The sequence below is a fragment of the Tamandua tetradactyla genome, chromosome X, assembly GCF_023851605.1.
Source record: "Tamandua tetradactyla isolate mTamTet1 chromosome X, mTamTet1.pri, whole genome shotgun sequence".
Lineage (NCBI taxonomy): Eukaryota > Metazoa > Chordata > Mammalia > Pilosa > Myrmecophagidae > Tamandua > Tamandua tetradactyla.
The window spans coordinates 34,383,833-34,411,632 of NC_135353.1; the positions used below are offsets into that span (position 1 = coordinate 34,383,833).

Below are 27,800 nucleotides of genomic sequence, written 5' to 3' on the forward strand. Positions count from 1 at the left end.
TTTTAGTATTTTAAAATTTATTAAGAACTCTCTTTTAAAGGATTCCAGTAAACTAATCAAGAGAAAAAAAAATTGATTAAGAACTGTTTTGTGCCTCAGCATTTGTCTATCTTTGAGAATGTTCCATGAGCACTTGAGAAGAATGTATATCCTGCTATTTTGGGATAGAGTGTTCTATATATGTCTGTTAGGTCTAGTTCATTTGTCATATTGTTTAGGTTCTCTGTTCTTTATTGGTCCTCTGGTTGTTGTATCTATTGGAAAGAGTGGTGTTTTGAAGTCTCTTACTATTATGGTAAAGTCATCTATTACTCCCTTCAGTTTTGTCAGTGTTTGTCTCATATACTTCGGGGCACCTTAACTAGGAACACAGATATTCAAGATTGTTATTTTTATTCCTTGAATTGTCTCTTTTATTACTTTATTAGTTTGTTAAGCTGCCAGAATTCAATATACCAAAAATGGAATGGCTTTTAAAAAGGGAATTTAATAAGTTTCAAGTTTACAGTTCTAAGGCCATAAATATGTCCAAACTTATGTGTGCCAGTTTGAAGCTATTATGTACCCCAGGAAAGCCATGTCCTTTAATCCTTATTCAATATTTCTGGGTGAGCTCTTTTTATTGTTTCCATGGAGATGTGACCCACCCAATTATATAAGGTAACTTTTGATTAAATGGTTTCCGTGGAGATGTGTCTCCATCCTTTCAAGGTGGGGTTGCTAAATGGAGCCCTTTAAGGGAGAACCATTTTGGGAAAAGCTCAGAGTCATCAGAACCAACAGACCCCACACAGCCAGAGTCCTAGAGAGATGCAGAAGGAAAACACCTTTGGAAAAGCCTTATGATTTGTGGAGATAAGGCTAGCAGACATTGCCATGTGCCCTGAAGGTGAGAGAGAAACCCTGAATGCAATGGCTCTTTCTTTGGAGTTAAGGCATCTTTCTATGGATGTCTTAAATTAGACATTATCATGGCCTTAAACTGTAAACTTAAAATTTATTAATTTCCCCATTTTAAAAGCCATTCTGTTTCTGGTATATTGCGTTCTGACAGCTTTTTCAAACTAGAACAGATTTTGATGCCAGAGAAGTGGGGTGCTGCTGCTGTTTGCAAATGCCAAACATGTTGAAATGGCTTTTTAATTGGATAAAGGGAAGATACTAGATGAGTTGTGATGAGCTTGATAGAGAAGGCCTAAAATGCTTTGAAGAGAAAATGTGGGCACTAAAGATACCTCTGATAAGACTTTTGGCAGAAATGATGCATGAGTTATTGCAAACTGGAAGGAAAGCAATCCTTGTTTTAAAGTGGCAAAGAATCTTGCAGAATTGACTAATGGCTTTGAATAGAAAGAGGATTTTTAAAAGCTATGAACTTGTATATTTAACAAGAGAAATTTTCAAATTAAATGTGGAAAGTTCAGTCTTGTTTCTCCTTGCAGCTTATAGTGAAATGTGACAGGAAAGAGATAAATTGAGAACTGAACTCTTGGGTACAAAAAAATGAAAAATTGTTAATCTGGAAAATTTTGGGCTTCCAGAAAGGGAGACCCTTGAGAATAGTGCCCCACCTGAGGATTTAACCAAACATTGAAGCAGTCAGCCAATACAGGATAAGTGAGTATTGGAGATGGAATTATCCAGAAAGAATTAGTGGAAAGTCCTTTTGTCTAATGAGAATGATCCCAGAGTACTGCATAAAAAACCAACAAGAGTGTTCTGGATTCTGTATAAATGGAACCACTGCCAATCTGGACTAAAAGGGATAGAAAAGAGATGAATTGGAGGAAAAATAACTTCAGAAGTAGAACCATGGGAGCTAAGGTCTGAAGTCAAGAAACGTTGGGTCAGGAGAGCAGACCCACTCAAGCACTTGGAGAGCATGAGTTTGTCCCAAAAGCAGAGGGCAGGAATTTCAGTGCCCCAGGCCTTGGAGAGGGTGGAGTACATTCCTTGGGAATTGGGGAAAGCCTTCTTTCCATCACATTATTCTGAGGGAGTTGAGCATGTGCTCTGGAGATGGCAGAGAGCCCAGGTATTGTCCCAATGCTTGGAAAGGGTGGAGCTGAGAGAAAGGCAGTCTTCCCAATGTCCTTCAAAGTTGCAATTCTTACCCCAGCATTTGGAGAGAGATAGGCTTCTGCATAGGCCCTTGGAAAAGGTGGGACTGCCACTTTCTAAAGCCCCAAGGATAAATGACTCTCAGATTTTGAAATCGAATGGTTTACTCTGCAGGTTTTTGTAACTGTTTGGGTCCAGTGTCCCCTCTATTCCTTCCAATTTCTCCCTATGCAAATGGTAATATATATCCTATGAGTGTACCTCTTTTGTGCATTGGCAGCAGATAACTTGTTCTGAGTTTTACAGGTCCAGAGCCAGAGGAGACTTCTGCCGTATGATAGAGCATACCTGTAATTGACTTGGATGAAATTTTGTATTGTTTCTGGCTTTGTATTGCACTTGTATTGTTACTGAAATGGTTTAAGGCTTTGTGATAATGTGTTGGAATGAATGTATTTTGAATTTGGAAAGAGCATGTCTTTTGGGGGTCCAAAATGTAGAATGTGCTGATTTGAAGCTGTTATGTACCCCCAAAGAGCCATGTCCTTTAGCCCTCCTTTGATATTGCTGGATGGGATCTTTTTTATTGTTTATATGGAGATGTGACCCACCCAGTTGTGTGTGGTAACTTTTGAATAGATGGTTTCCATGGACGTGTATTTCCACTCATTGAAGATGGGGTTGCTTATTGAAGCCCTTTAGGAGGGAACCATTTTGGAAAAAGCTTTAGAACTGACAGAGCCCACACAGCCAGAGACCTTTGGAGATATTGAAGGAAGGCACCCCCTGGGAAGACTTATGAAATGAGGAGAGACAGCTAGCAGACGTTGCCATGTGCCTTCCCAGCTGAGAGTGGTGCCCAGAGCCCAAAGATCCCACCAGACATCAGCCACATGACTTGCCAGCTGACAGAGCTGTTCTGGATGGCATCAGCTTTTCTTGAGTGAAGGTAGCCTTTTGTTGGTGCTTTAGTTTGGACATTGTCATGGAATTAGAACTATAACTTGCAACTTATTAAATTATGCTTTAGAAAAGGTATTCCATTTCTGGCATATTACATTCTAGTAGCTTTTACAAATTAAAACATAAGGCATCCAGAGAAAGATACCTTGGATCAAGGAAGGTTGATGTGGGGAGGCATGTGGTTGGCATCTGCTGGTCCTTGTTTCCAGTTCATTGCTTCCATCTTCTGATGCCAGTAGTTTAATCTCTAAGCATTTGTGGGCCTTTACTTCATTCTTTTGGGACACAACTCTGGGTTCTGGCTTGCTTTGCATCTCATAGGAAGGCACATGATGATGTCTGCTAGGCTCTGCCAATGTCTAGGCATCTGCTCTCTCTCTGTCAGCACTCCAAGCATCTCCAAACATCTGTGTCTCTTTCAGCTCTGAAGCACCTGTTCTCCAAGCATCCGCATTTGAGTTTTCTCCAGAATGTTTGCCCTTTTAAAGGACTGTAGTAAAGTAATCAAGACCTAGCTTGAATGGGTGAAGTCACATCTTCCTCTAAACAAAAGGAAACACCCACAATTGAGCATGTCACATCTCTGTGGAGAAAATCTAATCAAAAGTTTTCACCTACAATATTGAATCAGGATTAAAAGAAATGGCTGCTTACACAAGATTAGATCAGGATTAAATCACAGCTTCTCTGGGTGTATATAATAGTTTCAAATCAGCACAATTACTAGTAATTATAACAATTGTGCATTTAAATTCTATTTTGTCTGATATTAGTATAGCCACCCCAGCTTTCTTTTGTTTACTACTTGCATGGAATATCTTTTTCCATCCTTTCACTCCAACCTACTTGCATCTTTGGGTCTAAGATGAGTATCTTGCAAAGGACATATAGAGGGACCATATTTTTTAATCCATTCTGCCAATCTGTGTCTTTCAATTAGGGAGTTTACCCCATTAAAATTCAGTTATTACTGTAAAGGCAGTTCTTGATTTACCATCTAATCCTTTGGTTTTTATTTGTTGGATCTATTATTTTCTGTCCTTTTTATCCATTAAGTTACCCTTACTAATATTATTCATTTCTGTGCCCTCCTCCAACCCTCTCTATCCTATCTCATCTTCATCTGGCAGGGCTCTTTTCATTAGTTCTCATAGGGCCAGTCTCTTATTAACGAACTTTCTCAGTTTTTGTTTATCTGTGAATATTTTAAACTCTCACTCATTTCTGAAGGACAGGTTTGCTGGTTAGAGGAATCTTGGCTGGCAATGTTCTCTTTCAGTGTCTTAAATATATCATACAATTGTCTTCTCACCTCCATGATGTCTGATGAGAAATCAGCACTTAGTCTTATGTGCCATCCTTTGTATGTGGTGAATTGTTTTTCTCTTGCTGCCTTCAGATTTTTCTCTCTCTCTTTGGCATTTGACAGCCTGGTTTCTATGTATTTTGGAGTGGGTCTATTTGGATTTATTTTATTTGGAGTATACTGGGGTTCTTGGATTTGCCATTATTTCTTTGAATATTCTTCCTGGCTCATTTTCCTTCTCTTCTCCTTCTGGGACACCTATGATGTGTATATTTGCACACTTTGTGTTGTCAATAATTTCCCTGAGACCCTGCTCATTTTTTCCAATTTTTCTACATTTGTTTTCTTGTCCGTTCAAATTCAGCTGATCTGATTTCTAGCTCGCTGATTCTTTTTTCTGCCTCTTCAAATATGCTGTTGAGTGTCTCTAGCATATATTTGTATATATTCTTTTGTGCATGGGCAGGCACTGGGAATCAAACCCAGGTCTCCAGCATGGCAGGTGAGAACTCTGCCACCAAGCCACCATTGCCTGTAGTGTATTTTAAATTTCATCTGCAGTGTCTTTTATTTCCATAATGTCTGCTATTTTTCTATGCATTCTTTCAAATTCTACCTTTTGTTCTTCCAATGTCTTTTTAATATCATTTATCTCTCTTTTTTTTTAACATGCTAAGCTTTATTTTATACAACTCCTTTACACTTACTGATCAAAATGTCAAACCATTAACACAATGAGGCTCTAGTGGCCCCAAGTTGAAATAAGGAGCTGGACAACTGTAGGCTTCTGTCACCTTGGAGGGTCCAATGTACTCCTGTTTTGTTCTGCACGGGCCCAAGGAGAAACTTGGAACATGCTGATGAGTAGCTGCGAATGGAAACCAATTTCTTTCTTTTTCCATCTTCAGCTAAAGTCATCCAGGATTTTGAAAGGAGTCGCATGAAATTTGTTTCAAAGCTAAATCACTTAACAACATTAACAACGATTCACACTTCAGGTCACAGAAACTGAGGTCTGAAGGGAGACGCCCCAAACTTGCAAGGGCCAAAACTCATTATGCTAGAATATTACTATGTGCTGTGTTAATACACTTACTTGCTATTTTGCTATTACATGACTGAAAACGGCAGCTTAACAAGAGTATATGAATCACAAAGGTAAACTTGCTTTCACAGTGTTACGTTACAGAACATGCACAGGACTGAATTTCTTCCACTTCTAACTTTGCTCATCATAAACATTTACAAGAAATGCAATTATATGCAAAGAGGTGGCAGAGACAATTAAATCGAGACCTTACAAAACCAAGTTAAGCTTATGAACACAAAGTAGTATTTTGATAGCCACTGATGTGCACAATTTGGTTTATGACATGCAATAGTGTTTGTCTTTCACAGTTTCGAAAAAAAAGATTCTGATTAAATCTTTGTGGAAGCCTTGGGGTTCCCTGGGATACAGTTTAAAAACCACTGATCTTGGGTAACCTGCCTGCCCTTACGCACACACACACACACACACACACACACACACACACACACACACACACACACCATGGTGTTCTGGTCCAACCTGGTGTGTCTATTCAAAGGACAAAAATTGATAGTTCTTTTTAAGGAATTTTTTTTCTCTATGGACTTTTTCCAGTGTGAGAAGTGGGCTTCCGCTTCAAAGATGATGAGTGTTTGATGGTACTGGATAAAATCAGAGTCCTTCCTACCAATCATTTCCCTTCCCTACAGACTTCCTGAGAGATATACCCTCAAATGGGAATCAAAGTACCATTTTTTATTAATGGATCTAAAACCCAATATTTCAAAGCCTAACCAACCACTCTTTTGCCCCAAAACTAAACTTTGACACTTTACCACTCTCTGATTAGATATCTGGAGGATAGAGGCTAAGGAAACCAGGTTTGTGTATAACATCTTGGCTTAACTTACCACACCGGTTGTGGAACTGAGACGGGGGAAATTAGAAAACAGTCACCTGCTTAGGTCTGCTGACCATCCAAAAAAGGAAAGAGGGAATGGGGGAAAACATCAGACATGGGTAAGCATAACAGTGACCCTGCCCTTGAGTAAAGGTGAATGTTCTAGAATTTGCTCACTCGGCTGGTGCTGGGGGTGGGGGTAAGGAAGCAGGCTTGGCAGAGAAAAAGGCCCAGAGATAGGCCTTCCTCCCTGCAACTCCTTCCACCTCGCCAACCCCTTCTTCAACATCATTCACCTCGCAGAGTCAAACTTCTACAAGTGGGTGTCTAAGAAACTCAAAATCTCGTCCATTCAATGACAAGAAAACAACTTTGTTCCCAACTTAACTGCTTCCTTGGTCTTCTTTCAACTCTTTTGACATGCGTGGTCCTTAAAATCACAGCTTTCTGGATTCATTGGAGGCACGAGGAGAGTCTTCTGGCTTGGCCTTCTGGCCCTGCGACATTGAAGCTGGCGACTCAGTGGGTTTGGGACATCTTGGGGCCTTCTGAAAGGATGCTGTCTTCCTCGAGCCTAGGCCTTTCTTTGGAATTGCCGGCTTCTTCTTCGGGTCTTCTGAATTGACAAGGACATAGGAGACAGGGCCCAAGCTCACCTTCTTCCGCTTCCTCAGGGGGGCGAGGCTCTTGGGCGAGGCCCAGCCCATGGTCTTCTTCTTTGGTGGGCTCTCCTGACCGCCATCTTGGTCGCACTCAGAGGCTCCTCCAGGGCCCTCGGCTTCCGATAGGGCACCCTGAGATGGGTCCCTGCGGAGCTTCCGAGCACATTTTGCCGCTGGCTTCTTCGAGGCTGGCTCCTCCTGCTTCACACAGGCCTTTTTGTTGCTCCTGGTATGTTCTGGGATCTCCATGCTTTCAGCATCATCGGCCTCGGGATCCTCTAAGTAGGTGGCGCTGCTGGAGACGTTGCCTTTGGTTCTTTCCCAGGACACCGGCTCCTGCTTGGGTGCTTTTTTCTGCCTCTTCCTTCTGGAGGGAGTCTTAGCCCTGGCCTTGCGAACCAAGGACTTGGGAGGGTCTCCTTCATCTTCCATGTCACTCCAGCGGTTGGGGCTCTCCGTCTTCAAGGCAGAGCTCACCTCCGCGGCCTGCCCGGGCTCCTTCTTGATCTTCTTGGTCTTCCTTCCTGCTGCTAACGCGGCAGCGGCAGCCGCCGCCGCCTCCTCGGCCTCCGCGGCCTCCAAAGCCCTTGCCTCCTCCCGCTGGTGTATCTCGGCATCCATATGGACGATGACCTGCACGACGGTCCCCAGGAGCATGCCCAAAGCTTCTGCCCAGTTCTCTTAGGGCCGATTCTGGTTGTGGGGCCGCGGGGGCTGGTTGAGCTGCAGCAGGCGGACCACATCCTCCACGGTGCGCCCCTCACCTTCCAGGAATTCATTCAGGTTTTTCAGAAACTCGGCGTCCTGGGTGGGGTCTCTACAGACCACCCTCCAGGCACCTCCCCTTCCTGGAAATTCCCGGGGGATGGCGCTCAGATTCACGCCCTCGCCAACCTCCACGAGGGCAGCTTTGGCATTCTCTTCCCTCAGAAAAATCTTGTTGAGCACGTGATACGGGCCCAGCGTGGAGAAGACCCCGTGCAAGGTCTCCTCGATTTCCGCTTGGCCACAGTACTCTGGAATGCCCGTGACCAACAGCGACCTGTGGATATCCACATCCATCCCCCGGCACCAATCTTCCAGAAGGTTCATCGCCATGGCTTCAGACACCAGGTGGCTCTATTCCCGGCGCGTAGTAACGAGACTGCGGACTGCAGCAGCCCCCCAACGGTAATCACGCGTCAGGGAGTCTGCGGGGAAACGCTCGCGGCCCCTCCCCTGAGCTTAGACCTCCGCAGACCCGGCGGGGATTTGCCGGCCCCCGGGGGCCCCGGCACTGTTGCGCCGCGTGGGGTGGCTGAGGGAGGCCGGCGTCCCCCACTCCGTCCTGGCCCCGCCACGCGGCGTCCGCCTTGGTCCCCACAGCCCGGCGGAGCTCGTTTATCTCTTTATGCACATTTACCTTTATTTCTTTGAATGAATTTAGGAGATTTGTTTGAGCGTCTTTGATTAGCTGTTCCAGATTCTGAATCTCCTCTGACTTTTTTTTTTTTTTTTCCGCATGGGCAGGCACCAGGAATCGAACCTGGGTCTCCAGCATGGCAGGCAAGAATTCTGCCACTGAGCCACCACGGTCTGCCCTCTCCTCTGACTTTTTGATCTATTCCTTTGGCTGTGCCATTTCTTCCTGAGTCTTTGTATGCCATGTGTTTTTTTTTTTTTCATTGATGGCTGGCCATCTGACTATCTTGATGGGTCTATGCTGAAGGTCAATTTCTCTCTCTTGTCTAGGGTTCAGTTATTCCCTAGGTTTGTATTAGGTCACTGCTTTGACAGTTGTGCATTTCTCAGCCAAAATAGGGCTGGGTATTCCATGCAGGGAGTGTAGACCAGATCCATTGGGCCTGAGATAAAGTCTGGAGAGCCTGTGAAAATCCCTGCCACTCCCCTGAATTTTCCATTCTGCCTAGCAAATGGTGCTATTCAGTGACTTAATTGCCCTCAGAAGCTGTTTCCTCTTGGATCCCTGGCAGTGTCTGAATGAGTGGGACTAAAGAGGTGGGATTTCTGTGCTCTCACTTTGCTGATCAAAATCCAGCTCAGTGTGGGACTATGTCTACCACTGTACTTGCAGCAGAGAAGTCTCCAGGTGCCCCAGTCTGCAGTCATCCCCCAGGCAAGGGTCAGATCTTCAGCTGTTCTTTCCTTCAAGGGTTGTGGATGAGCAGCAGGACCCAGGGCTGGAAACACAGTTTCTGTCCACATTTTCTAAGACTATTCATTCCTCATTGGCCTCGGCCTTGAAATGTTCTTCCCTGTCCCCCAGGTCCCCAAACAGTTGATTTGGATAGTTTCTACCTTGCTACTTGCTGCTTTTGGGGAAGATTTTGTTCTGCACTCCCAGATCATCCATTTTGAAAATTCTTTCTTGCTGCCTTTTTAAATTCTGCCATCCCTCATGATTTAAGTCCTGCCATGGGTCCCTGTAGACTTGGTTCTCTGTGTATGGATATAAGTGAGGATCTCTCTCTCTGCTGTGAGAGATTTTATAGTCTGTGTTCCTGGTGAGATGTGGAGGGATCCTGGCTACTGCTTCAGTGAACTTCCTGAGGTGTATGAGAATGAGTGAGGGGGATAGCATAGGGCTATCTTATGCTATCCCATAGGAAATGCAAATCAAAACCACAATGAGATACTACTTCATACCATTAGACTGGCTATATTAAAAAAAAGTGGAAAATTACAAGTGCTGGTGTGAGTGTGAAGATATAGGAATACTTGTACATTGTTGGTGGGAATGTAAAATGGGGCAGTTAATGTGGAAAATCATTTGGCAGTTCCTCAAAAAGTTAAATAAAATTACCATATGATCCAGCAATCCCTCTTCCAGGTATAGACTCAAAATTATTGAAAGCAGGGACTTGAAGAGATATTTGTATGCCATAGAGTTAGCCACTACTCCCAGGTCCTCTATGGATCCAAAGCAAAAGGGGAATTATCAATGATTTATTGAATTTGGAAACTTCCTTAGAAGAAAATCTGAAAAACTCAGGCAAAGACATCTGAATTCTTTAGAACGAGTGGTGTCAAAATTACCTAAAATCATTGGATAAACTCAAAATTTTTAAGTTTTCCTCTGACAGAATTGCCAAGGACCAAGGACAACACCCTTGTGATTTATTTTATAACATGCTCCTGGACAGAGTAGTCTCTTGATAGGAGGAGCTAAAGTAGAGGCACTTGGCTTTGCCATCAGATACTCACTAGCTGTGAAGTATGTAAGTTATCTGAGGCTTGATTTCTTCATCTGAAAAATGGGGCTTATAATTATGCTCACATTAAAGGGCTGTTGCTAACATTGATAGGCTTGGCATATAGTAAGTCTGCAATAAATGGTCAAACTCAAAAGCCTATTCTTTCTTTATCTTTTTTGTTTTATTTTATTTTTATTACTTATAACTTTTTAAATTGTATGATATTAACATATATTCAAAGCAAAGGAAGAAAAAAGCAATAATTTTCAGAGCACACATCAGGACAGATCTCAGAGTTTGTCATGGAATGCTGTACTGTTCTCTCAGATATTTCCTTCTAGCTGCTCCAGAACATAGGAGGCTAGAAAGAATAAATATTCTTTTATCATCACAATTGACATTTTTTCCTTTCTGTGAAAAATAACATGTATACAAAAAAACAACAAATTTCAAAGTACAGCACAACAATTAGTTGTAGAACAGACTTCAGAATTTGGCATGGGTTCCAATTCCACAATTTTAGGTTTTTACTTCTAGCTGCTCTATGATATTTGAGACTAAAAGATCAATTTAGTAATCCAGCAATCACATTTGTATGTTAAACACTAGGTTCTCTGATTAACTGTACCATCACCTTTGATCTTTCTATTTCACTCTTTAGAGTCATTTGGGTTATGGCCAGTCTAATTTTTTCATATTGAAGGGTCTGTCAATAATATGGAGTAGGGAGATGGAACTAGTTGATATTATGGAGAGGCTGGGCCCTCTCAATTTCAGGACTTATCTGGTCCAGGGACCCATCTGGAGGTTGTAGGTTTCTGGAAAGTTACCCTAGTACACGGAACATTTGTAAGATCTTATATATTGCCCTAGGTGTTCTTTAGGATTGGCTGGAATGGTTTTGGTTGGAGCTTGGCAAGTTAAGATAGTTAGCAATGTCTAACTGAAGCTTGAGTGACCTCTAGAGTTCTCTCTCAACTCTTTGAACTCTCAGTCACTGATACTTTACTAGTTACACTTCTTTTCCCCCTTTTGATCAGTATGGAATTATTGATCCTGCAGTGCCAGGGCCAGACTCATCTCTTGGAGTCATCTCACACACTACCAGGGAGATTTTCGCCCTTAGATGTCATGTCCCATGTAGAGGTGAGGGCAAGGATTTCACTTGCAAAGTTGGATTTAGAGAGAGTGAGGCCACATCTGAGCAACAAAAGAAGTCCTCCAGAGGTAACTCTTAGGCATACCTATATGTAGGCTAAGCTTCCCCCCTGTCTACATAAGCTTCACAAACAGTAAGCCTCAAGATCAAGGGCTTGGCCTATTGATTTGGGTGTCCCTAATGTTTGACACAGTATTAGGAGATTCCCTGATTGTAAAGTTTAATAGTTCCATACTTTTCTCCCATCCCTCAAGGGACTTTGCCAATATTTTTTGATTATCTGCTTACTATATCCTAGGATGTTTACATGCATTACATTAAATTATACTGGATTAAAGGCCCTCATTATTATTCTGGGCTCCTTGTGTTTCAGTTGTTCAAATAAGCTATCTAGAAAGGTTCAGTTAGATTATGTACTATAGAAAATTTAGGTTCCAGACAAAATAAACTTTTCTTCCCTCGGTCTCAAAGAGTAGGTACTGTTCTAAACTATAGACAATATCTTCCTTACCCCTGTGTTCTGAATTACCTTAATCCCGACCTGATTGGCATCATTCTTATCACTAAATACCAGGTTATAGATATATAAAACAGCGTCTCAAAATCCAGAAATAATATTTACCACTCCAGACTAAATGTGTCTGCTGTAAGAGCTTACAATCTGGGCTCCTGTTTTCTTATAAGCCTTTTCTAAAGGAGATCATTAATAATTGTTCTTTCATTTCTGGTTTATTTTGCCCCTCCAAATGTCCCACAGGTTCATTCACATTGTTGCATGCCTCATGATTTCATCCCTTTTTGTAGCAGCACAATATTTGATTGTATGTATACACCATCATTCACCAATCTGCTTCTCAGTCAGTGCATCCTCAACCACCTGTATTCATTAGGCATAATGTATAATGCTGAAGGTCCACAGTCCATCAACACTCTCAATTTAGATAATTTAATTATTCCAAAGAGAATGATAATCAATAAACACACACTCACCAAATAGGAAATCTAAACCTCCCCTTAACTCTTCTCCCTCCCCCTATTATTTGACCCTGCTGTTGCTGTTGTACTGCTGATGTTTTCCTGTTAAATATAGCCCATAGCCTGCAATAACAGTTTTCCCCCTGTACCCTGGACTTAAACACTCTTTCTATATGAATCATACCTTTCAAGTAGTTTTTGCAAGAACTTACTTCTATTTCTAGTGTTAATCAGTGGGACACATAGGTCTATACAACCCCTTTCAATCTTGTTCATCTTCAATATGGTAATATTACTTATAAACCCACTAGAGAACCACCTTCATTCTTATCTATTCCCTTACTTTGGAGTTCAACCTCATTAGCGAACTGTTCTCCCATCTCTAGCTTCTATGTATCTCTAAGTACTATATTCTGTATTATACACCCCTATTTTACCTTTACCACAGTCATAAAAGTGGAGTCATACAGTACCTATCCTTTTGTGTCTGGCTTATTTCACTCAGCATCATGCCCTCAAGACTCATCCATCTTGTCATGTGCTTCAGGACATCATTTCATCTTATTGCTGCATAATATTCCATCATATGTGCCTATCGCATTTTGTTAATCCACTTGTCTGTTGATGGGCATTTGGATTGTTTCCATCTTTTGGTGATTGTGAATGATACTGCTATGAACATTGGCGTGCAAATGTCTGTTTGTGTCACTGCTTTCAGCACTTCTGGGTATATAAAAAGTAGTACTATTGCTGGTCATAGGGCAACTCAATATTTAGTTTCCTAAGGAACCACCAAACTGTCTTCCATAGCATCTGTACCATTATACATTCCCACCAGCAGGACATGAGTGTCCCAATTTCTCCACATCTTCTCCAACCTTTGTAGCTTCCTGTTTGTTAAATAGCAGCCATTCTTATAGGTGTGAGATGGTATCTCACTGTAGTCTTGATGTGCATTTCCAATATAGCTAATCAAAATGAGCATCTCTTCATGTGCTTTTGAGCCATCTGTATTTGCTCTTCAGAAAAATGCCTATTCACATCTTCAGCCCATTTTATAATTTGGTTGTTTGTTCTTTTGTTATTGAGTTGTATAATTTCTTTATGCATACAGGATATCAAACCTTTGTCTAACGTGTGATTTCCAAATATTTTCTACCATTGAGTTGGCTGCCTCTTCACCTTTTTGACAAAGTCTTTTGAGGTGCAAAAGCATTTGATTTTGAGGAGTTCTCTCTTTTCAATTCTTCTATCTATTGTGCCAGTACTATGCTGTTTTGACCACTGTGGCTTTATAATAAGTTTTAAAGTAAGGATATGTTAATCTTCCCACTTTGTTCTTTTTTAGGATGCTTTTAGCTATTTGGGCCTATTTCCCTTCCACATGAATTTGGTTACTAGCTTTTCCAAATATTCAAATTAGGTTGTTGGAATTTTGATTGGTACTGTGTTGAATCTGCAGATCAATTTGGGGAGTATTAACGTCTTAACTATATTTAGCCTTCCTATCCATGAGCAGGGAATGTCTTTCCACCAGTTTAGGTCTTCTTTAATTTCTTTTAGCAATGTTATGTAGTTTTCTGTGTACAAGTCCTTTACATCCCTAGTTAAGTTCATTTGTAAGTACTTGCTTCTTTTGGTTGCTATTTTTAATGGAAGTTTTTCCTTAACTGACTCTTCAGTTAGGTCATTGCTTGTGTATAGAAATGTTACTGATTTTTGCACATTAATTTTATATTCCTCCCCTTTGCTGAATTTGTTTATTTGCTCAAGTAACTTTGTTATAGGTTTCTCAGGATTTTCCAAGTATAGTATCACGTCATCTGCAAATAATGAAAGTTTTACTTCTTCCTTTCCAAATTGGATACCTTTTATTTCTTTGTCCTGCCTGATTGTTCTAGCTAGAAATTCTAGTACAATGTTCAATAATAGTGGTGACAGAGGGCATCCTTGTCTACTTCCTGATCTTTGGGTAAAACTTTCAGTCTCTCACCAATGAGTACAATAAAGTGCCCACAGCCTTTATGAACTGAGATTCAGTTCAAATTTTTCCTTCTTTTTTGTCATTTGCTGTTTCGAGTGTTCAAAATCATTTGTCCTGTCCTTTAGTTCACTATTCTTTCTTCTGCTTCTTCAAATCTGCTGTTGCGTCTCTCTAGTTTTTTCTTTTAATTTGGCCTACAGCATCCTTAATCTCTGTAATATCTGCTATTTTTCTATTTATTCTCTCAAATTCCTCTTTATGCTCTTTTAGTGTCTTCTTGATCTCTTTTATGTCATAAGACATCCCATTGATTTTATTTAGTAGAGTTATATGAACATCTTTGAGTGGTTGTTCCAATGTCTCTGTCTCCTCTGCTATTTTAATTTGGTCATTAGGCTGGGCTATATCTTTATATGCTTAGTAATCTACTGCTTCTTTGTGGCATGTAAATATCTATCAGTTTACTTTGGAAGTTGATTTCCTTCAGTATTCAAAAGCCTTGTATTTGTGGGATGGATATGGAGCAGGATGCAGGGCATGGAGCAAGGCACAGCAGTGCGGTGATGCCTTGCAGTGCAGGTATATGCGCATGTTGGGGATGCTATGCTGGTGCCTGTGAATGTGGGGGCCCAGTGGCATGGAGGATGTGGCTGTGTGGGTGCCCAGGTCTGTGGGGGCAGAGCCCTGGTGTACATGGGGCCCTTTGTGCACATGCACAGATCTCAGGGCATCTGGTGGGTGTTGTACCTGTGTGGGCTGGGGGCGGATGTGGCCCAGATGCACACAACAGTGCTTACCCAGAGCTGGAGGTGTGACTGGGAGCCGTGTGCTTGGAGGGCCATAACTGATGTACACTTGCACAAAGCTCAAGGGGTGCAGGGTGGGGGTGAACAACTGTATGGGCTGGAGGCGGGTATAGCCTGGGTATGGAGGTAAGTGCCCGCAGCCTTTATGCACTGTTGACCACCTGCTGGGGGCAGGGTGAGTTTGCACTTTTGCAGGAGTGGTGGGTTTGACTGGGGCAGGTGTGCATGCACTTGGGGTAGTGTTGTGGGATGTGTATGTGCACAAAGGGTTGGTAGGGCGGGGTGCTTGGAGCACAGGGAATGGGGACGGGTGATGGGGTTCAAGTGCATGGGGTGTGGAGTGAGTTTTGGGTCGCAGGACTGCTCTGATGAAGGTTACACATTCAAGGAACGGAACTTGGCTTCCTTCCTGTTCCTGTCCCCCTATCCTTGCACTCCTGAGCACTGGGCTTCTGCATTAAGCTGTTTGCACCAGCCAGATGGTCTCCAGTTCTCTGCTTCTCAGTTCCTCAGCATTTGCAACCAGCGCTGCCACGGTGTGAGTGCAAGAGTTTCTTACAATAAGGCTGAAACAATTCACAATCCATCTTGACTTCTGAAAGCTACTGAGTGTTTCTTATTCTAAGTTAAACCTAGAGATGGGCATATGTTGGTTTGTTTTTTCTGCCTAGTAACCAAAGGTCAGGACAGCTCTGCCACCACTTACCTCCCAGGACACCGTGCACCGTTTTCCCACCACAATGCTTTCTGCAGCCACAGTTCAGGCTGCAGCTACGGCTCTGACCCCAGCTCCTGCCCTCCTCCAGCTGTGCAGCCTGGCCTAGCCCTATTCTTTATTTTAATACAATTTTATTGAGATGTATTCACATGCCATACAATCCATCCAAAGTGTGCAATCAGTGGCTCACAGTGTCATCACATAATTGTGCATTCGTCACCACAATTTTAGAGCATTTTCTTTACTCAGAAAGGAAAATAAAAAAATATAAAAGAAAACCACAATTATCACATACCCCTTAACTCCCTCATTGTTGACCCCTAGTATTGGTGTGGTACATTTGTTAGTGTTGATGAAAGAATATTAAGGTATTACTGTTAACTATAGTACATAGTTTGCAATAGGTATACTTTCCCCCATATGCCATTCTACTATTAACTCCTTGTAATAGTGTTGTACATTTATTCTAGTTTGTGAAAGTTCCATTTAATATTTGTCCTGGTAATCACAGTCATTGTCCACCACAAGATTCACTGTGTTATGCATACCCATGTTTTAACCTCTAGTTTTCCTTCTGGTGACATACATGACTCTCCTCTGAACCACATTTGCATAAATATCAGCACTAATAACTATACTCACAATAAGGTACTACCACCACCTATATTCGTTTTCCAAATATTAAAGTCCAACCTATTTAAACATTAAGAAACCCTCCCCATTCTCTATCCTCATTCTATAACCTGGTAGCATATATTCTTTATTTTATGTCTAGGAGTTTATATATTATAATTAGTTTATATTAGTGAGATCATGCAATATTTATCTTTTTGTGTCTGACTTATTTCACTTAACATAATGTCCTCAAAGTTCCTCTATGTTGTTGCCTGCTTCAGGACTTCATCCCTTCTTCCTGCTTAGTAATGTTCCATTATATGTACCTACTACATTTTGTTTCTCCATTCATCAGTAAATGACACTTGGGTTGCTTCCATCTTTTGGCAATAGTGAGTAAGCTGCTATGAACATCAGTATGTAAATGTCATTTCAGTCTCTCCTTTCAATTCTTCCAGGTACATACAGAGTAGTAATTGCCAGGCCATATGGTTATATTCTATATTCAGCAACATGAAGAACTGCTAAACTGTCTCCCACAATGACTTCCACAAGCTCTGCACCATGAAGCTGAGCATCTTTTCACATGCTTTTTAACCATTTGTATTTCCTTTGTAAAAATGTCTATTCATGTCTTTTGCCCATTTTTAAATTGAGCTGTTTGTATTTTTGCTGTTGAGTTGTAGGATTTCTTTATATATTCTGGATATCAAACTCTTAGAAGATATGTGGTTTCCATATATTTTCTCCCATTGATTTGGATGCCTTTTTACCCTTTTGATAAAGACCTTGGATGCACAGAAGTATTCACTTTTAAGGAGGTCTTATTTATCTATTTTTTTTCCTTTTTACATTCCTTGTGCTTTGGGTGTAAGGTCTAAGAAAGTACTGTCTATCCCTAGATTTTGAAGATGTTTCCCTACATTTTATTATAGGAGTTTTATTGTACTAACTCTTATATTTAGGTCTTTGATCAATTTTGAGTTAATGTTTTAATAGAGTGTGAGATAGGGGCCCTCTTTCATTCTTTCAGATATGGATATCCAGTTGTCCCAAAACCATTTATTGAAGAGACTGTTCTGTCCCAGTGGAGTGGATTTGGGTGCCTTGTCAAATTTCAATTGACTGTAGATCTAAGAGTCTATTTCTGAACACTCAATTCAATTCCATTGATCAATATGTCTATTTTTATGCCAATACCATGCTGTTTTTTTTTTCTGATGGTCATGTTATGCTTTACTAGATTTTTTTCTTCTGTTTTCAATTCCATTGGTTTAGATTTATTTAAAACACAAGCACACATACCTTGCTTTCACTTCTTCACAGTGGGAGAACTATACAGCAGCAGATATTAATGATGGGCATTACATAACAGTAGTTCTGCTCATCTTTTTTCAGTGAGATTGCCATATGGTCAATTTAATCCCTTAAAGTATCTGAATATTCCTTTTCTAAAGGTTCTGACAGACCTCAATGTATGTGATGCCAATTTATTATTTTTAAGGAAGTATAGATATAAATACAAGTTACCAATAATTTTCACTCAACCCATTATTTTTCACAAGTGCATTATCTCCATAAACTATGTATCTGTGGCTAATTGGCAGTTCCTGATTCCTCCTCTGTGATAAAAATGGAAAGGAACCCTGAGAATTGAAATATTTTATACAGGTTCTCTTCTCACCACATGGACCTTTTCCCTTTATATCTTGTGGATCATACTAATGTAGAGAGATAAGAAGGTATTCTGTCATTTTATATTACTCATATCATTATTAGTGTGACTATATTATCGACTAGGAGAATTAATGTTTATACATTTTTTCTATTTTTCAATATTTTCTAATGTCAAAATAGTTATTTAAGAAAATTCCATGAAAGGACACCCATAATCCACTTGATAAAACTAAAATTGTATTTCCTTCAAAGTGGTAAGCAGATGATGCCAGACTTTTTGATCAGTTAATAAATCAGTTTATGGTAACCTGTATTAACTGTCTTTGACAGTTTAGGTGTGAGAATTATATCTTTTAGGGAGAAGTCAGACCTTTCATTCTCTCCAATAATTTGTTTTTTAAAGAGTAATTCTTTACCTTTTCTACCTGTAAACTATAGCTGGACCTGACTCAGACCAGTGATATTTTAAAGCCATTTTCCTTAGCTGGCTGTAAGAAACAACACAGAGTTTTCTGACTTTGAATTTCTAATCAAGATGAACTTCATATTTTTTTATTGTGAAATATATCTACAAAAAACAATAAATTTCAAAGTCCTTTTAAATAACGTTTTTATTGTGCAGTATACTATATATACAAAGAAAAGAAAAAAAAAGCAATAGTTTTCAAAGCACTCTCTAACAAGTGGTTACAGGACAGGTCCCAGAGTTTGTCATGGGCTACCATACAATCCTCTCATATTTTTCCTTCTAGCTGCTCCAGAATATAAGAGGCTAGAGGGCTTAAATATTTCTTTTTTATCATCACAGTTGACTTTTTTCCTTCTTTATTTGTGAAAATAACATATATAAAAAAGCTATAAATTTCAAAGCACAGCACCACAATTAGTGGTAGAACATATTTTGGACTTTGACATGGGTTACAATTTCACAATTTTAGGTTTTTATTTCTAGCTGCTTCTAAAATATTGGAGACTAAAAGAGATAGCAATTTAATGATTCCACATTCATATTTATTTGTTAAATCCTATCTTCCATGTATAACTACACCATCACCTTTAATCTTTCTATACTCCTCTTTAGGGTGGTTTGGTTTATGACAGTTCTAGATTTTTGATATTGGAAGGATCTGTCACTAATATGGCATATGGAGATAGAACTATCTGTTGTTCTGGAGAGGCTGGGTCTTTTCTGGACCAGGGACCCATCTGAAGGTTGTAGGTTTCTGGAAAGTTACTCTAGTGCATGAAACTCCTGTGGAATCTTATATATTGCCCTAGGTGTTCCTTATGATTGGCTGGAATGGTCCTGGTTGGGGGTTGGCAGGTTATGATAGGCAGCAAGGTCTACCTGAAGCTTGCATAAAAGCAACCTCCAGAGTAGCCTCTTGATTCTATTTGAATGCTCTCTGCCACTGACATTTTTTTTTTTTACATTTGTTTAGAGAAGATTTATTTGTAATAGTCTCAAACTGGAAACAATCCAAAGTCCTAAAGCAGGTGAGTGGTTCATAAACCGTGGTATGCTTATACAATGGATTGCTACCCAGCAATAAACAAGAATGAGGTATTGAGGCACCAGCGTGTTTGGATCTCAGGAGCATTATGGTGAGTGAAAAAGCTAATCACAAAAGGTCATGTATTTATGATCCTATTCTACATCTTTTTTTTTTGAATTAAAGCAGTTACAGATTTACAATATCATGCAGTAGATACCGAGTTCCTATATAAGCCTCTTTCACACATAGTTCTCTCTCCTCTATTAACACTTTGCCTTAGTGTGGTATCTGTTACAATTCATGAAACATTATTATACTTATGCTATTAACTTAGCCCAACTCAGCCCCTGGTAAACGGCATTCTAGTTTCTGACTTTAACATTATGCATATTTCACTTACTTTGTATCGCTGAGCTCATACAGTATTTTGCCCTTTTGTGCCTGGCTTATTTCATGCAACATGTCCTCAAGGTCCATTCATGCTGCAGCCCGCATCACAGCTTCATTCCCTTCTATGGCTGAATAACACTCATTCTCAAACCACACCATCACAGAGCTGGACAGACGGTGTGTGGTTGTGAAGGGTTAGGAACAGCGGTGGGGGGTGGTGCGGGCACGAAGGCAGCGGGAGGACCACCTTTGTGGTGATGGGACAGTTATGCATCTCGGCTGCAGTGGTGTTACAGGAGCCCACGTGTGACAAAACGACAGGGCTAGACAGGCACACTACCTCTGTGAACTTCCAGGTTTTCTGAGATAAAGCCATTGCAGAAAACTCGGTGAGGGCACCTGGGGTGGCAGCAGCTACCTCGGCCTGGCTGAGGTGCCCTGGAAAAGGTCACACGGACGCCAAGTCATTACTTCTTGGGCTGCTCTCCACCTTGGGACCAGCACAGGGCAGGACAAGCAGTGGCTCCGAACCGCCTGGTGACTTCTCTGCCTCAGTTTCCTCACCTGTGAAGGAATTTCAGTAACCACCTCACAGGATAGAATGAGTGGACGCATGTAAAGGTCTAAAAACAGTGTCTCGCAGCAGTGAAATGACCTCCAGCATTGCCACAAGACACTAGCTGTTACCTTCCACACCAATCTCACTGGATTGTCTGCAGAATACATGAGAGAATCCAAGGAAAACAAGATGATGTGGTCCTAAGGTTGGCTTTGTTTCTTTAAATTGTTTTTGCTAATGTAAGAACAGAATTGTCATGCCGGCTCAGCTCTACTAGAGCTAGGGCCAAGAGGTCAGGTCTTCCTCCATCAGTGACCTCTTCTTGACGCCTAAGGACAGCTTCCTCGGCATCACATGCATCCGTCACCCAAGATCTAATGCCTTCCTGACCTGTCTGCGTTTTCTGCCAGCCACATCCCCTGCTGAGGTTATGGGCTCCAGGCTGCCATGTGCCACACAGAGGAAAGCTTGCTTTCACATCTCCTGAAGTGTGCTGTGAGAAGGGAACTGGTGAACATGCTTACAAGGACGCTGGCCACTCTCCCCTTCACTTTCCAAGATGAAGAAGAATCAGTTTTCACAGCTCCCTTTCTCCACTGGACATTCTTCAAGGAGTAGAGTCCATGCCTCAGAAAGTCACTCCAGGAGGCACCCCAGGATTTTACAAGCAGGACAAGGCTTTGGTCTTTTCTGTGGCCTGGGCACACACTAGACCAGGGTCTTTTAGAAGCAGAACCCCCTGCCCAGGCTGAACAGGCTGCACTGAAGTCACAAATGGATTGTTTAGGGTCCTCTACCTGTCCTAATTGAATCCTAAAAGCTTCCCACAGTCTCACAGAGCCTTACTGTCCTCTGCCCTTGCTGGTTCTTTTCCTACCTGTAAAGCTGTCAAACCCCTGAACCCCACCTTCAGATTTTGTATCTTCCTCAAACTTACAAAATTCCACAAAAATATTACCTACCAGCTAATGCAAAACTGCAGCCCAATTTTCTGTGTGAATCGCTGACGAGCTCCACAGAGGGAAGGTTCAGTATTCAGGAGGCTCTTACCCTCCTGTCACACAACCCTCCGTCCCTCTCCCACCCCTGGGACTTGGCCTGTCGGGCCAAGACCCCTGTCCACTGCACGCTCCCCGCTGGCTGCTCTCCGATGGCAGCTGAGGTTCCAGGACTGAACGCAAGTGTCAGGCCCCAGACTGCAACTCCAGCCAAGGTGGATGCACCCCACCAATAGAAGCAGACATGGAACAACCCACATCTGGGTTTCCTCATTTATCACCTTGACTGGAAACATCCTAGAATACAGAGGGAAAGCATGTGGTGGAGGACAGGGTCTAAGCCAAACCTGATGAGGTGTGGAGGAGCTCAGAGCTCTGTCTTTGGTGACTGCTTCTCCAGGGCTGTCCACCCCCAGGGCTCAGGCTGGTGCCCAGAGCCCTGCACAGTCAAATCCCTGCCAATAAGCTTCCCACTTCTGGCAGGAGGGGAAGGGTCAGTGGAAGAGAAGCAGGAGTGCCAAGGCCCAGCCCTGTGGTCCTGTAGCATCAGCTCCTTGGGACAGCCGAGTGGTGAGCCTGGCTGGCCACACCTGCCCTGCTTCCAGACTCTGGAGACAGGTATTTCAGGGGCCAGGGCTTCTTTCTTCTGACAGGACAAACTTGAGTTCTTGCAGCCAGCTGAAGGCATGGAGATGTGAAGCACCAAGCTCCTATCACTTCCCCACAGGGAATGCTGTCCTGCTCTCCAAGCTCCTTCATCTGTGGTTTCACTGCTCTTCTCTCTTTCTGGACAGGCAGGCCCTGTGGATACTGGAACTGTCCAAAGTGTGGTGAGAAAAGGGACTAGTTGTCACCTCCCAGCAACCACTGCCCCCCATTTAGGGAGCCAGAAGCACTGAAAGACTATAGCCCGGCTCTCTGCCATCATTCTGAAACCGCCCTGTGGCAAGGTCTGGACACAGGAAGTCTGCTGGTCTCAGCTGGCTACTCAGCAAGTCGATGTGGTTTCTAAGAGGGAGGTACATGGGACCCCAGGGTCCCTCTGCCTTGGCTGTGGAGTGAAACAAGCCTCTCACAGTCCCAAACAACTGGCCTTCAGCAAAGGACTTTTGATTCTAACTCCATGGCCCCAGACCACATGGACGTCTCCCCCCAACTTGCTCCTCTCCTAGGGGGCAGCACAGACTTACAAAAGGAAAGTCCTTTATTAAATGCAGTGCCCAGCCCAACACTGACGCCCGCATCGAGTCACAGCTCACAGCATGGCCAGGTACTTCGGCCCCACGCGTAGCTGGATCTGCTGGGGATGCTGGTGAGTTGGGGGCCAGACATGTAGATCTCAGGGGGATGGTGTGCCCCCGGCTGGCTCTGGATGACCTCATCTATTGGTGTCACAAGACCCAGAGGCTCCACCCTGAAGGCAGCTGGCAGTGGGTGGCAAAAGTGATACTGTAAAGAGGTTTTCAGAGCAGCAGACAGCTCGCAGGACAGACAGGTGCCCAGGGCAGTCACTGTGAAGTGGCCATCACCGACCCCTGGCAGAGGAGGACACGTCACCCGGCATCTTCAGGGTCCTGGAGGCAGGCGCTGAGAGCCAGGGGGCAGCACCTGGGGGGTGGGATCCTCCAAGGCGGCTGCTCCTGAGCCCATGGGGCTCAGCATGGACATTCTGCTCGGCTGGCCCCACAGTGTGAGGGTGATGGTACTCGGAACCTTGAGGCCTGATGCTTGGTTAGAAGCCTGAGCCAGGCCTGGGAGGCTGCTAGCCAGCTTAGTAAGGCCCCCACTGGTCAGCAGCTGGTGGATGGCCGTGGGCTTCCCGCCAGGGGCAGTGCCCAAGGAGGAGAGCGTGGTGGCCACAGGGATGGCACGGACAACGGTGCCGGTGCCCGTGGTGATGGCGCCGAGGCTCGGCACGGGAGCAGGTAACTTCAGGCTGCCAGCCTGTGGTGCTGGCCCTGGGGAAGGAGTTGCTGGGAGGCCAGAGGCCTTGCTGCTGATATCCTGCAGACTGAAGCTGAGGCCTTGGAGGAGGCTGCTGGCTGATGTGGCCCCTGGGAGGGCAGCGCCAGGGGAGGTAGCCACCAAACGGCTCTGCAGGGTGTGCAAGGCACCGGGCGTGGCACCACCAGAGGCCATACAGGACACCGGGCTGGCAGAGCGGCCCCCTTCTGAAGAAGCGTTTGGCTTGGCTGTGGTGAGAATCCCTGCAAGCTCCTTGGCTGCGGCGGAAGAGGGACCCAGGGTCACGGTGACCGGCTTCCCTCCTGCAGCTTCCGGGGCTCCTCCCTGGGAAGGCGCACGCGGCCCTGAAGTAGGGTCCCCTTGGGAGACGAGGGACACCTTGATCTTTGGGCACTTGGAGGTCTTACTGCCAGGTAGAGGGCTGGCCGGAGGGTGCCGCTTCAGCTGGCCCCGGAGATCCTCCTTCTCGGCTTCTTCCGTCTGCTCTGATGAAATGGGAACTTGGGCCTGCTTGTGGGTCAACACAGCTTCGGTCCGCTGCACATGTCTTTTCAGCAGCTGTGAGCTCCCCATCTGGCTGGACTTCTGCACAGAGGTCACTGTGGTCCCTCTGGTCTTGGGACTGGAGGTGGGGCTGCTGGACATGCTTGAGAGATCCTCCAAGCCTGAGGGTGAGGCCGGCAGTTTGGTGGCTGGGGAGGCGGGTCTACTGCCCCGCTCGGGAACTTCCGAGGCCAGGTCTCGACGGGCCGTCTCGCGAGGTTTCTTCTTCTTCTCAGCGTCCTGGTCACGAGGCTCTGAGCCCATGTGGCCCTCGGCCCGCGTGAGCACGCCCGTCAGGAAGTCCACAATCTCGTCTTGAATGCACCTGTCCACCATGCTCTGTGTCAGCCCTTCCACCTTCTTCTTTGCTTTGCTTATTCTGAGACTGTCGTCGGCTCCCCCAACCACCACCAGGCTGTTCTCGGCCCGGATCTTCTCTCGGAAGTCCTCCATGGCTTCCGGATGGCACTGCAGGGAGTTCTGGCCGATGACGAGGAGGACCGGAGCCTTCATGTCTAAGAGGGGGTCGTCCACATCCCCTCTGGGGCCGTCCACAGTCAGCAGAGGAAATCCGAGGCACACAACCGCCGTGACGTACTCCATCACCGACACGTGACAGGCCACCAAAGCTCCTGTGTTCCAGCCAATCAAGATAATGGGTTTGTGTGGGAAATGGCTATGAATCTCCAGCACTTTGCTTCTCACTGCCCCAATCATGTGCTCCAGACACTGCAGGATGCCTACCCCACTGCCGGAGTTCAGCAGATGAGTGGCTACTGGGATGACCTTGCCGAGGCAGGCCAGCTGGGAGTGCCAGAAGCGGTGGCGGCGTGAGGTAAGGAATGCAGAGCTGGAAGGGCCAGAGGCGGCCACGAGGATCAGGGGAGAGCCGGGGAGTTTGCTCGGTTTGTTATGAGAAAGCACCCCCATGGCGGGGTCCCAGGGCCGCTTGAGCAGCAGGGACAAGGCCTCAGCTCCCGCTGCCCCAGTCTTGGTGTTGGAGGACACGAGCATCCGGTCAATCAGGGTGGGGATCTTCCCTTTCAGTGTCTGTAGCGCGTCCAGGTAGGCGGCCAGCATGGGCAGGCTCACGGTCTCCACCAGAGTGGTGTGCAGCCACTGGGTCAGCTTGGTGTCCCAGCTCACGCTCGCCAGGGCCTGCCGCACCCTCCTCGCGCACTTGTCCACAGCCACGCGGCGCAGCACTGGCTCATTGCAAGCCCCTTCGTTGGCCAAACAGGCAAGGCGGTCAGACTGCAGGGCCTTGAGGATCTTGTTGAACAACTTGTTCTGGGCCATGGTCCAGCCAGTCCTGTTGACATGCTCCTCCCAGTCCTCGGGGGAAGGAGGGGCGTCGGCGTCGGTCCTGGCGAAGATGACGTGTCGCTCGCACTTGTTCATCACGCTCCGTGCCTTCTGGTTGTCATAGAGGGGCACAGGGGTTGCTGTGACAGTTTCCACATCTATTGGGACGTCCGATTCAACGGCACTCTCGTGCTGCCGCCGGGGCGTGACGAAGAGCATGCGCGTGGGGCGGGCGCTGCTGGCATCCGGGTGGGCGCTCCAGGGCTTGGCGTAGCTGTGGTCCAGGAACACCAGGTCCAGCTCCCGCTCGTGCGCCGAGAGCTGGAAGAGCAGCGACGTGCCCATGCGCTGCGCCGACGTCTGGAAGTCCCTCTCCCCGCCGCGGTGAGCCAGGCCAGTGGAGGGGCCGCTCAGAGCATGGGGACCTGCGCGGGAAGCCTCGGCTCAGGGCCGCGCAAAGCCCGGAGCTCCGCGCACCGGCGTGGCCTTCGGGCCGGGACCCCATCGCCACGCGGGGCGCCGCGCCGCTCGCTGACCCGGCTCCCGGCCCCTCCCCGGCCCGGGGCAGCGCCCTCCGCTCGGCGCCCGCGGGCCAGGCGGGCCCCGCACCGCCCGGGACAACTGCCGCCGGGGGCGCCCTCGCTCCTCCCGCGGGAGAACGGCCCGCGCGGCGGCCCCTCAGGCGGCCCGCGACCTCGGGGCGGCTCCGCCCGGCAAGTCGTCCCCGAGCCCCGAGGGCGCCGGCGGAGACGACTTGGTCACGGCCACCGGGCTCCGCGGCCAGGGTGGACAGCCGCGCTCCCGCCTCCCGCCGCGGCCCCGTATCGCCCGGCCCCGAGGGACCCCGCCCGCCGCCCCCACGGGGCGCACCCTGCCACTGACATTTTATTAATCACATTTCTTTCCCCCCTTTTGGTCAGGATGGAATTGCTGATCCCATGGTGCCAGGTCTGGATTCATCTTTGACAATCATCTACCACATTACCAGGGAGACTTTCACCCCTGAATGTCATGTCCCATGTAGGGGGTAGGGTAATGATTTCATTTCCAGAGTTGGGCTAAGAGAGACTGAAGCCACATCTGAGCAACAGCAAAGGTCCTCCATAAGTGACTCTTAGGCATGCTTACAGGTACTCTAAGCTTCTCCACTACCTACATAAGCTTTAAAAGAGTAAGGCTCATGATTAAGGGCATGGCCTAGTGATTTGGGTGTCCCTAAAATTTGACACAGTATCAGGGGATTCCCTGGTGGTAAGGTTTAATAGTTCCATAGTCTTTCTCCCTTCCCTCAGGGGACTTTGCCAATATTTTTTGATTATCTGTTTAATATACTCTAGGACATTTCCAGGCATTGCATTAATCTATACAGGATAAAAAGACTTCTTTCTTATTCTGTGCTTCCTGTGTTTCAGTTGTTCACAGGTTGAATTAGACTATGCACTACAGAGCATTTCAGTTCCAGATCAAGTAAACCTTTCTTCCATTGGTTTCAAAGAGTATATGTGGTTCTAAAATTAGACTCTGTCTTCCTTACCCCTATGCTCTGAATTACTTTTACCCCAACCTGTTCAGCTTCATTCTTATCTTTAAATATCATGTTATATATATAAAACAGACTCTCAAATCCAGAAATAATAGTCACCACGCCAGACTTAATGTGTCTACTCTAAAAGCTTACAATGTAAGCTCTTGTTTTCTTATAAGCATTTTCTAAAGGTGACCATACCATTGTTGTTCTTTTGTTTCTGGCTTATTTTGTCTCAACAAATGTCCCACATGTTCATTCACATCATTGCATGCCTCATGACTTTGTTCCTTTTTGTAGCAGCACAACCTTCCTTCATAAGTATATACCATCGTTCACCAATCTACTTCTCCATCAGCGTATCCTTCACCCACCTACATTCATTGGGCATCATGTAGAAGGCCCAAAGTCCACAGTCCATCAACAGTCAACTTTAGATAATTACATAGTTCCCAAGAGAAAGAAAACCAAGAAACACACCATCGCCAAATAGGAAATCTAAACCCTTAACTCCTCTTTCCTCCCATTACTCACCTCTGCTGTTGCTGTGGTAGTGCTGATGGTTTCCTTTTGAGCATAGAACATAGCACACATTAGCAGTTTTGCCCCTATACCCTGGACTTAAACACTCTTTGTACAGGAATCACACTTTTGAAGTTATTCTTGTGAGAACTAATTCATATTTCTAGTGTGAATCAGTGGGACACACAGGTCTATACAACCCCTTTCAATCTTGCTCACCTTCCATATGGTACTATTACTTCTAGACCCACTAGAGAATCACCTTCATTCCTATGTATTCCCTTACATTGGAGTTCAACCTCATTAGCTGACAGTTCACCCATCTCTAACTTCTATGTATATCTAAGTCCCCTATGTTCTGTATTATAAGCCTCTGATTATACCTTTATGCTGGTCATAAAAGTGGAATCATATAGTATCTGTCCTTTTGTGTCTGGCTAATTTCA

General features: G+C 44.8%; 2 pseudogenes; both read right to left on the reverse strand.

Moving 5' to 3' along the window:
- Nucleotides 1–6,530: 6,530 nt before the first annotated feature.
- Nucleotides 6,531–8,154, reverse strand: LOC143670452 (paraneoplastic antigen-like protein 8A pseudogene; annotated as a pseudogene).
- Nucleotides 8,155–22,680: 14,526 nt separating this feature from the next.
- Nucleotides 22,681–25,688, reverse strand: LOC143671658 (KAT8 regulatory NSL complex subunit 3 pseudogene; annotated as a pseudogene).
- Between the last annotated feature and the right edge of the window lie 2,112 nt (nucleotides 25,689–27,800).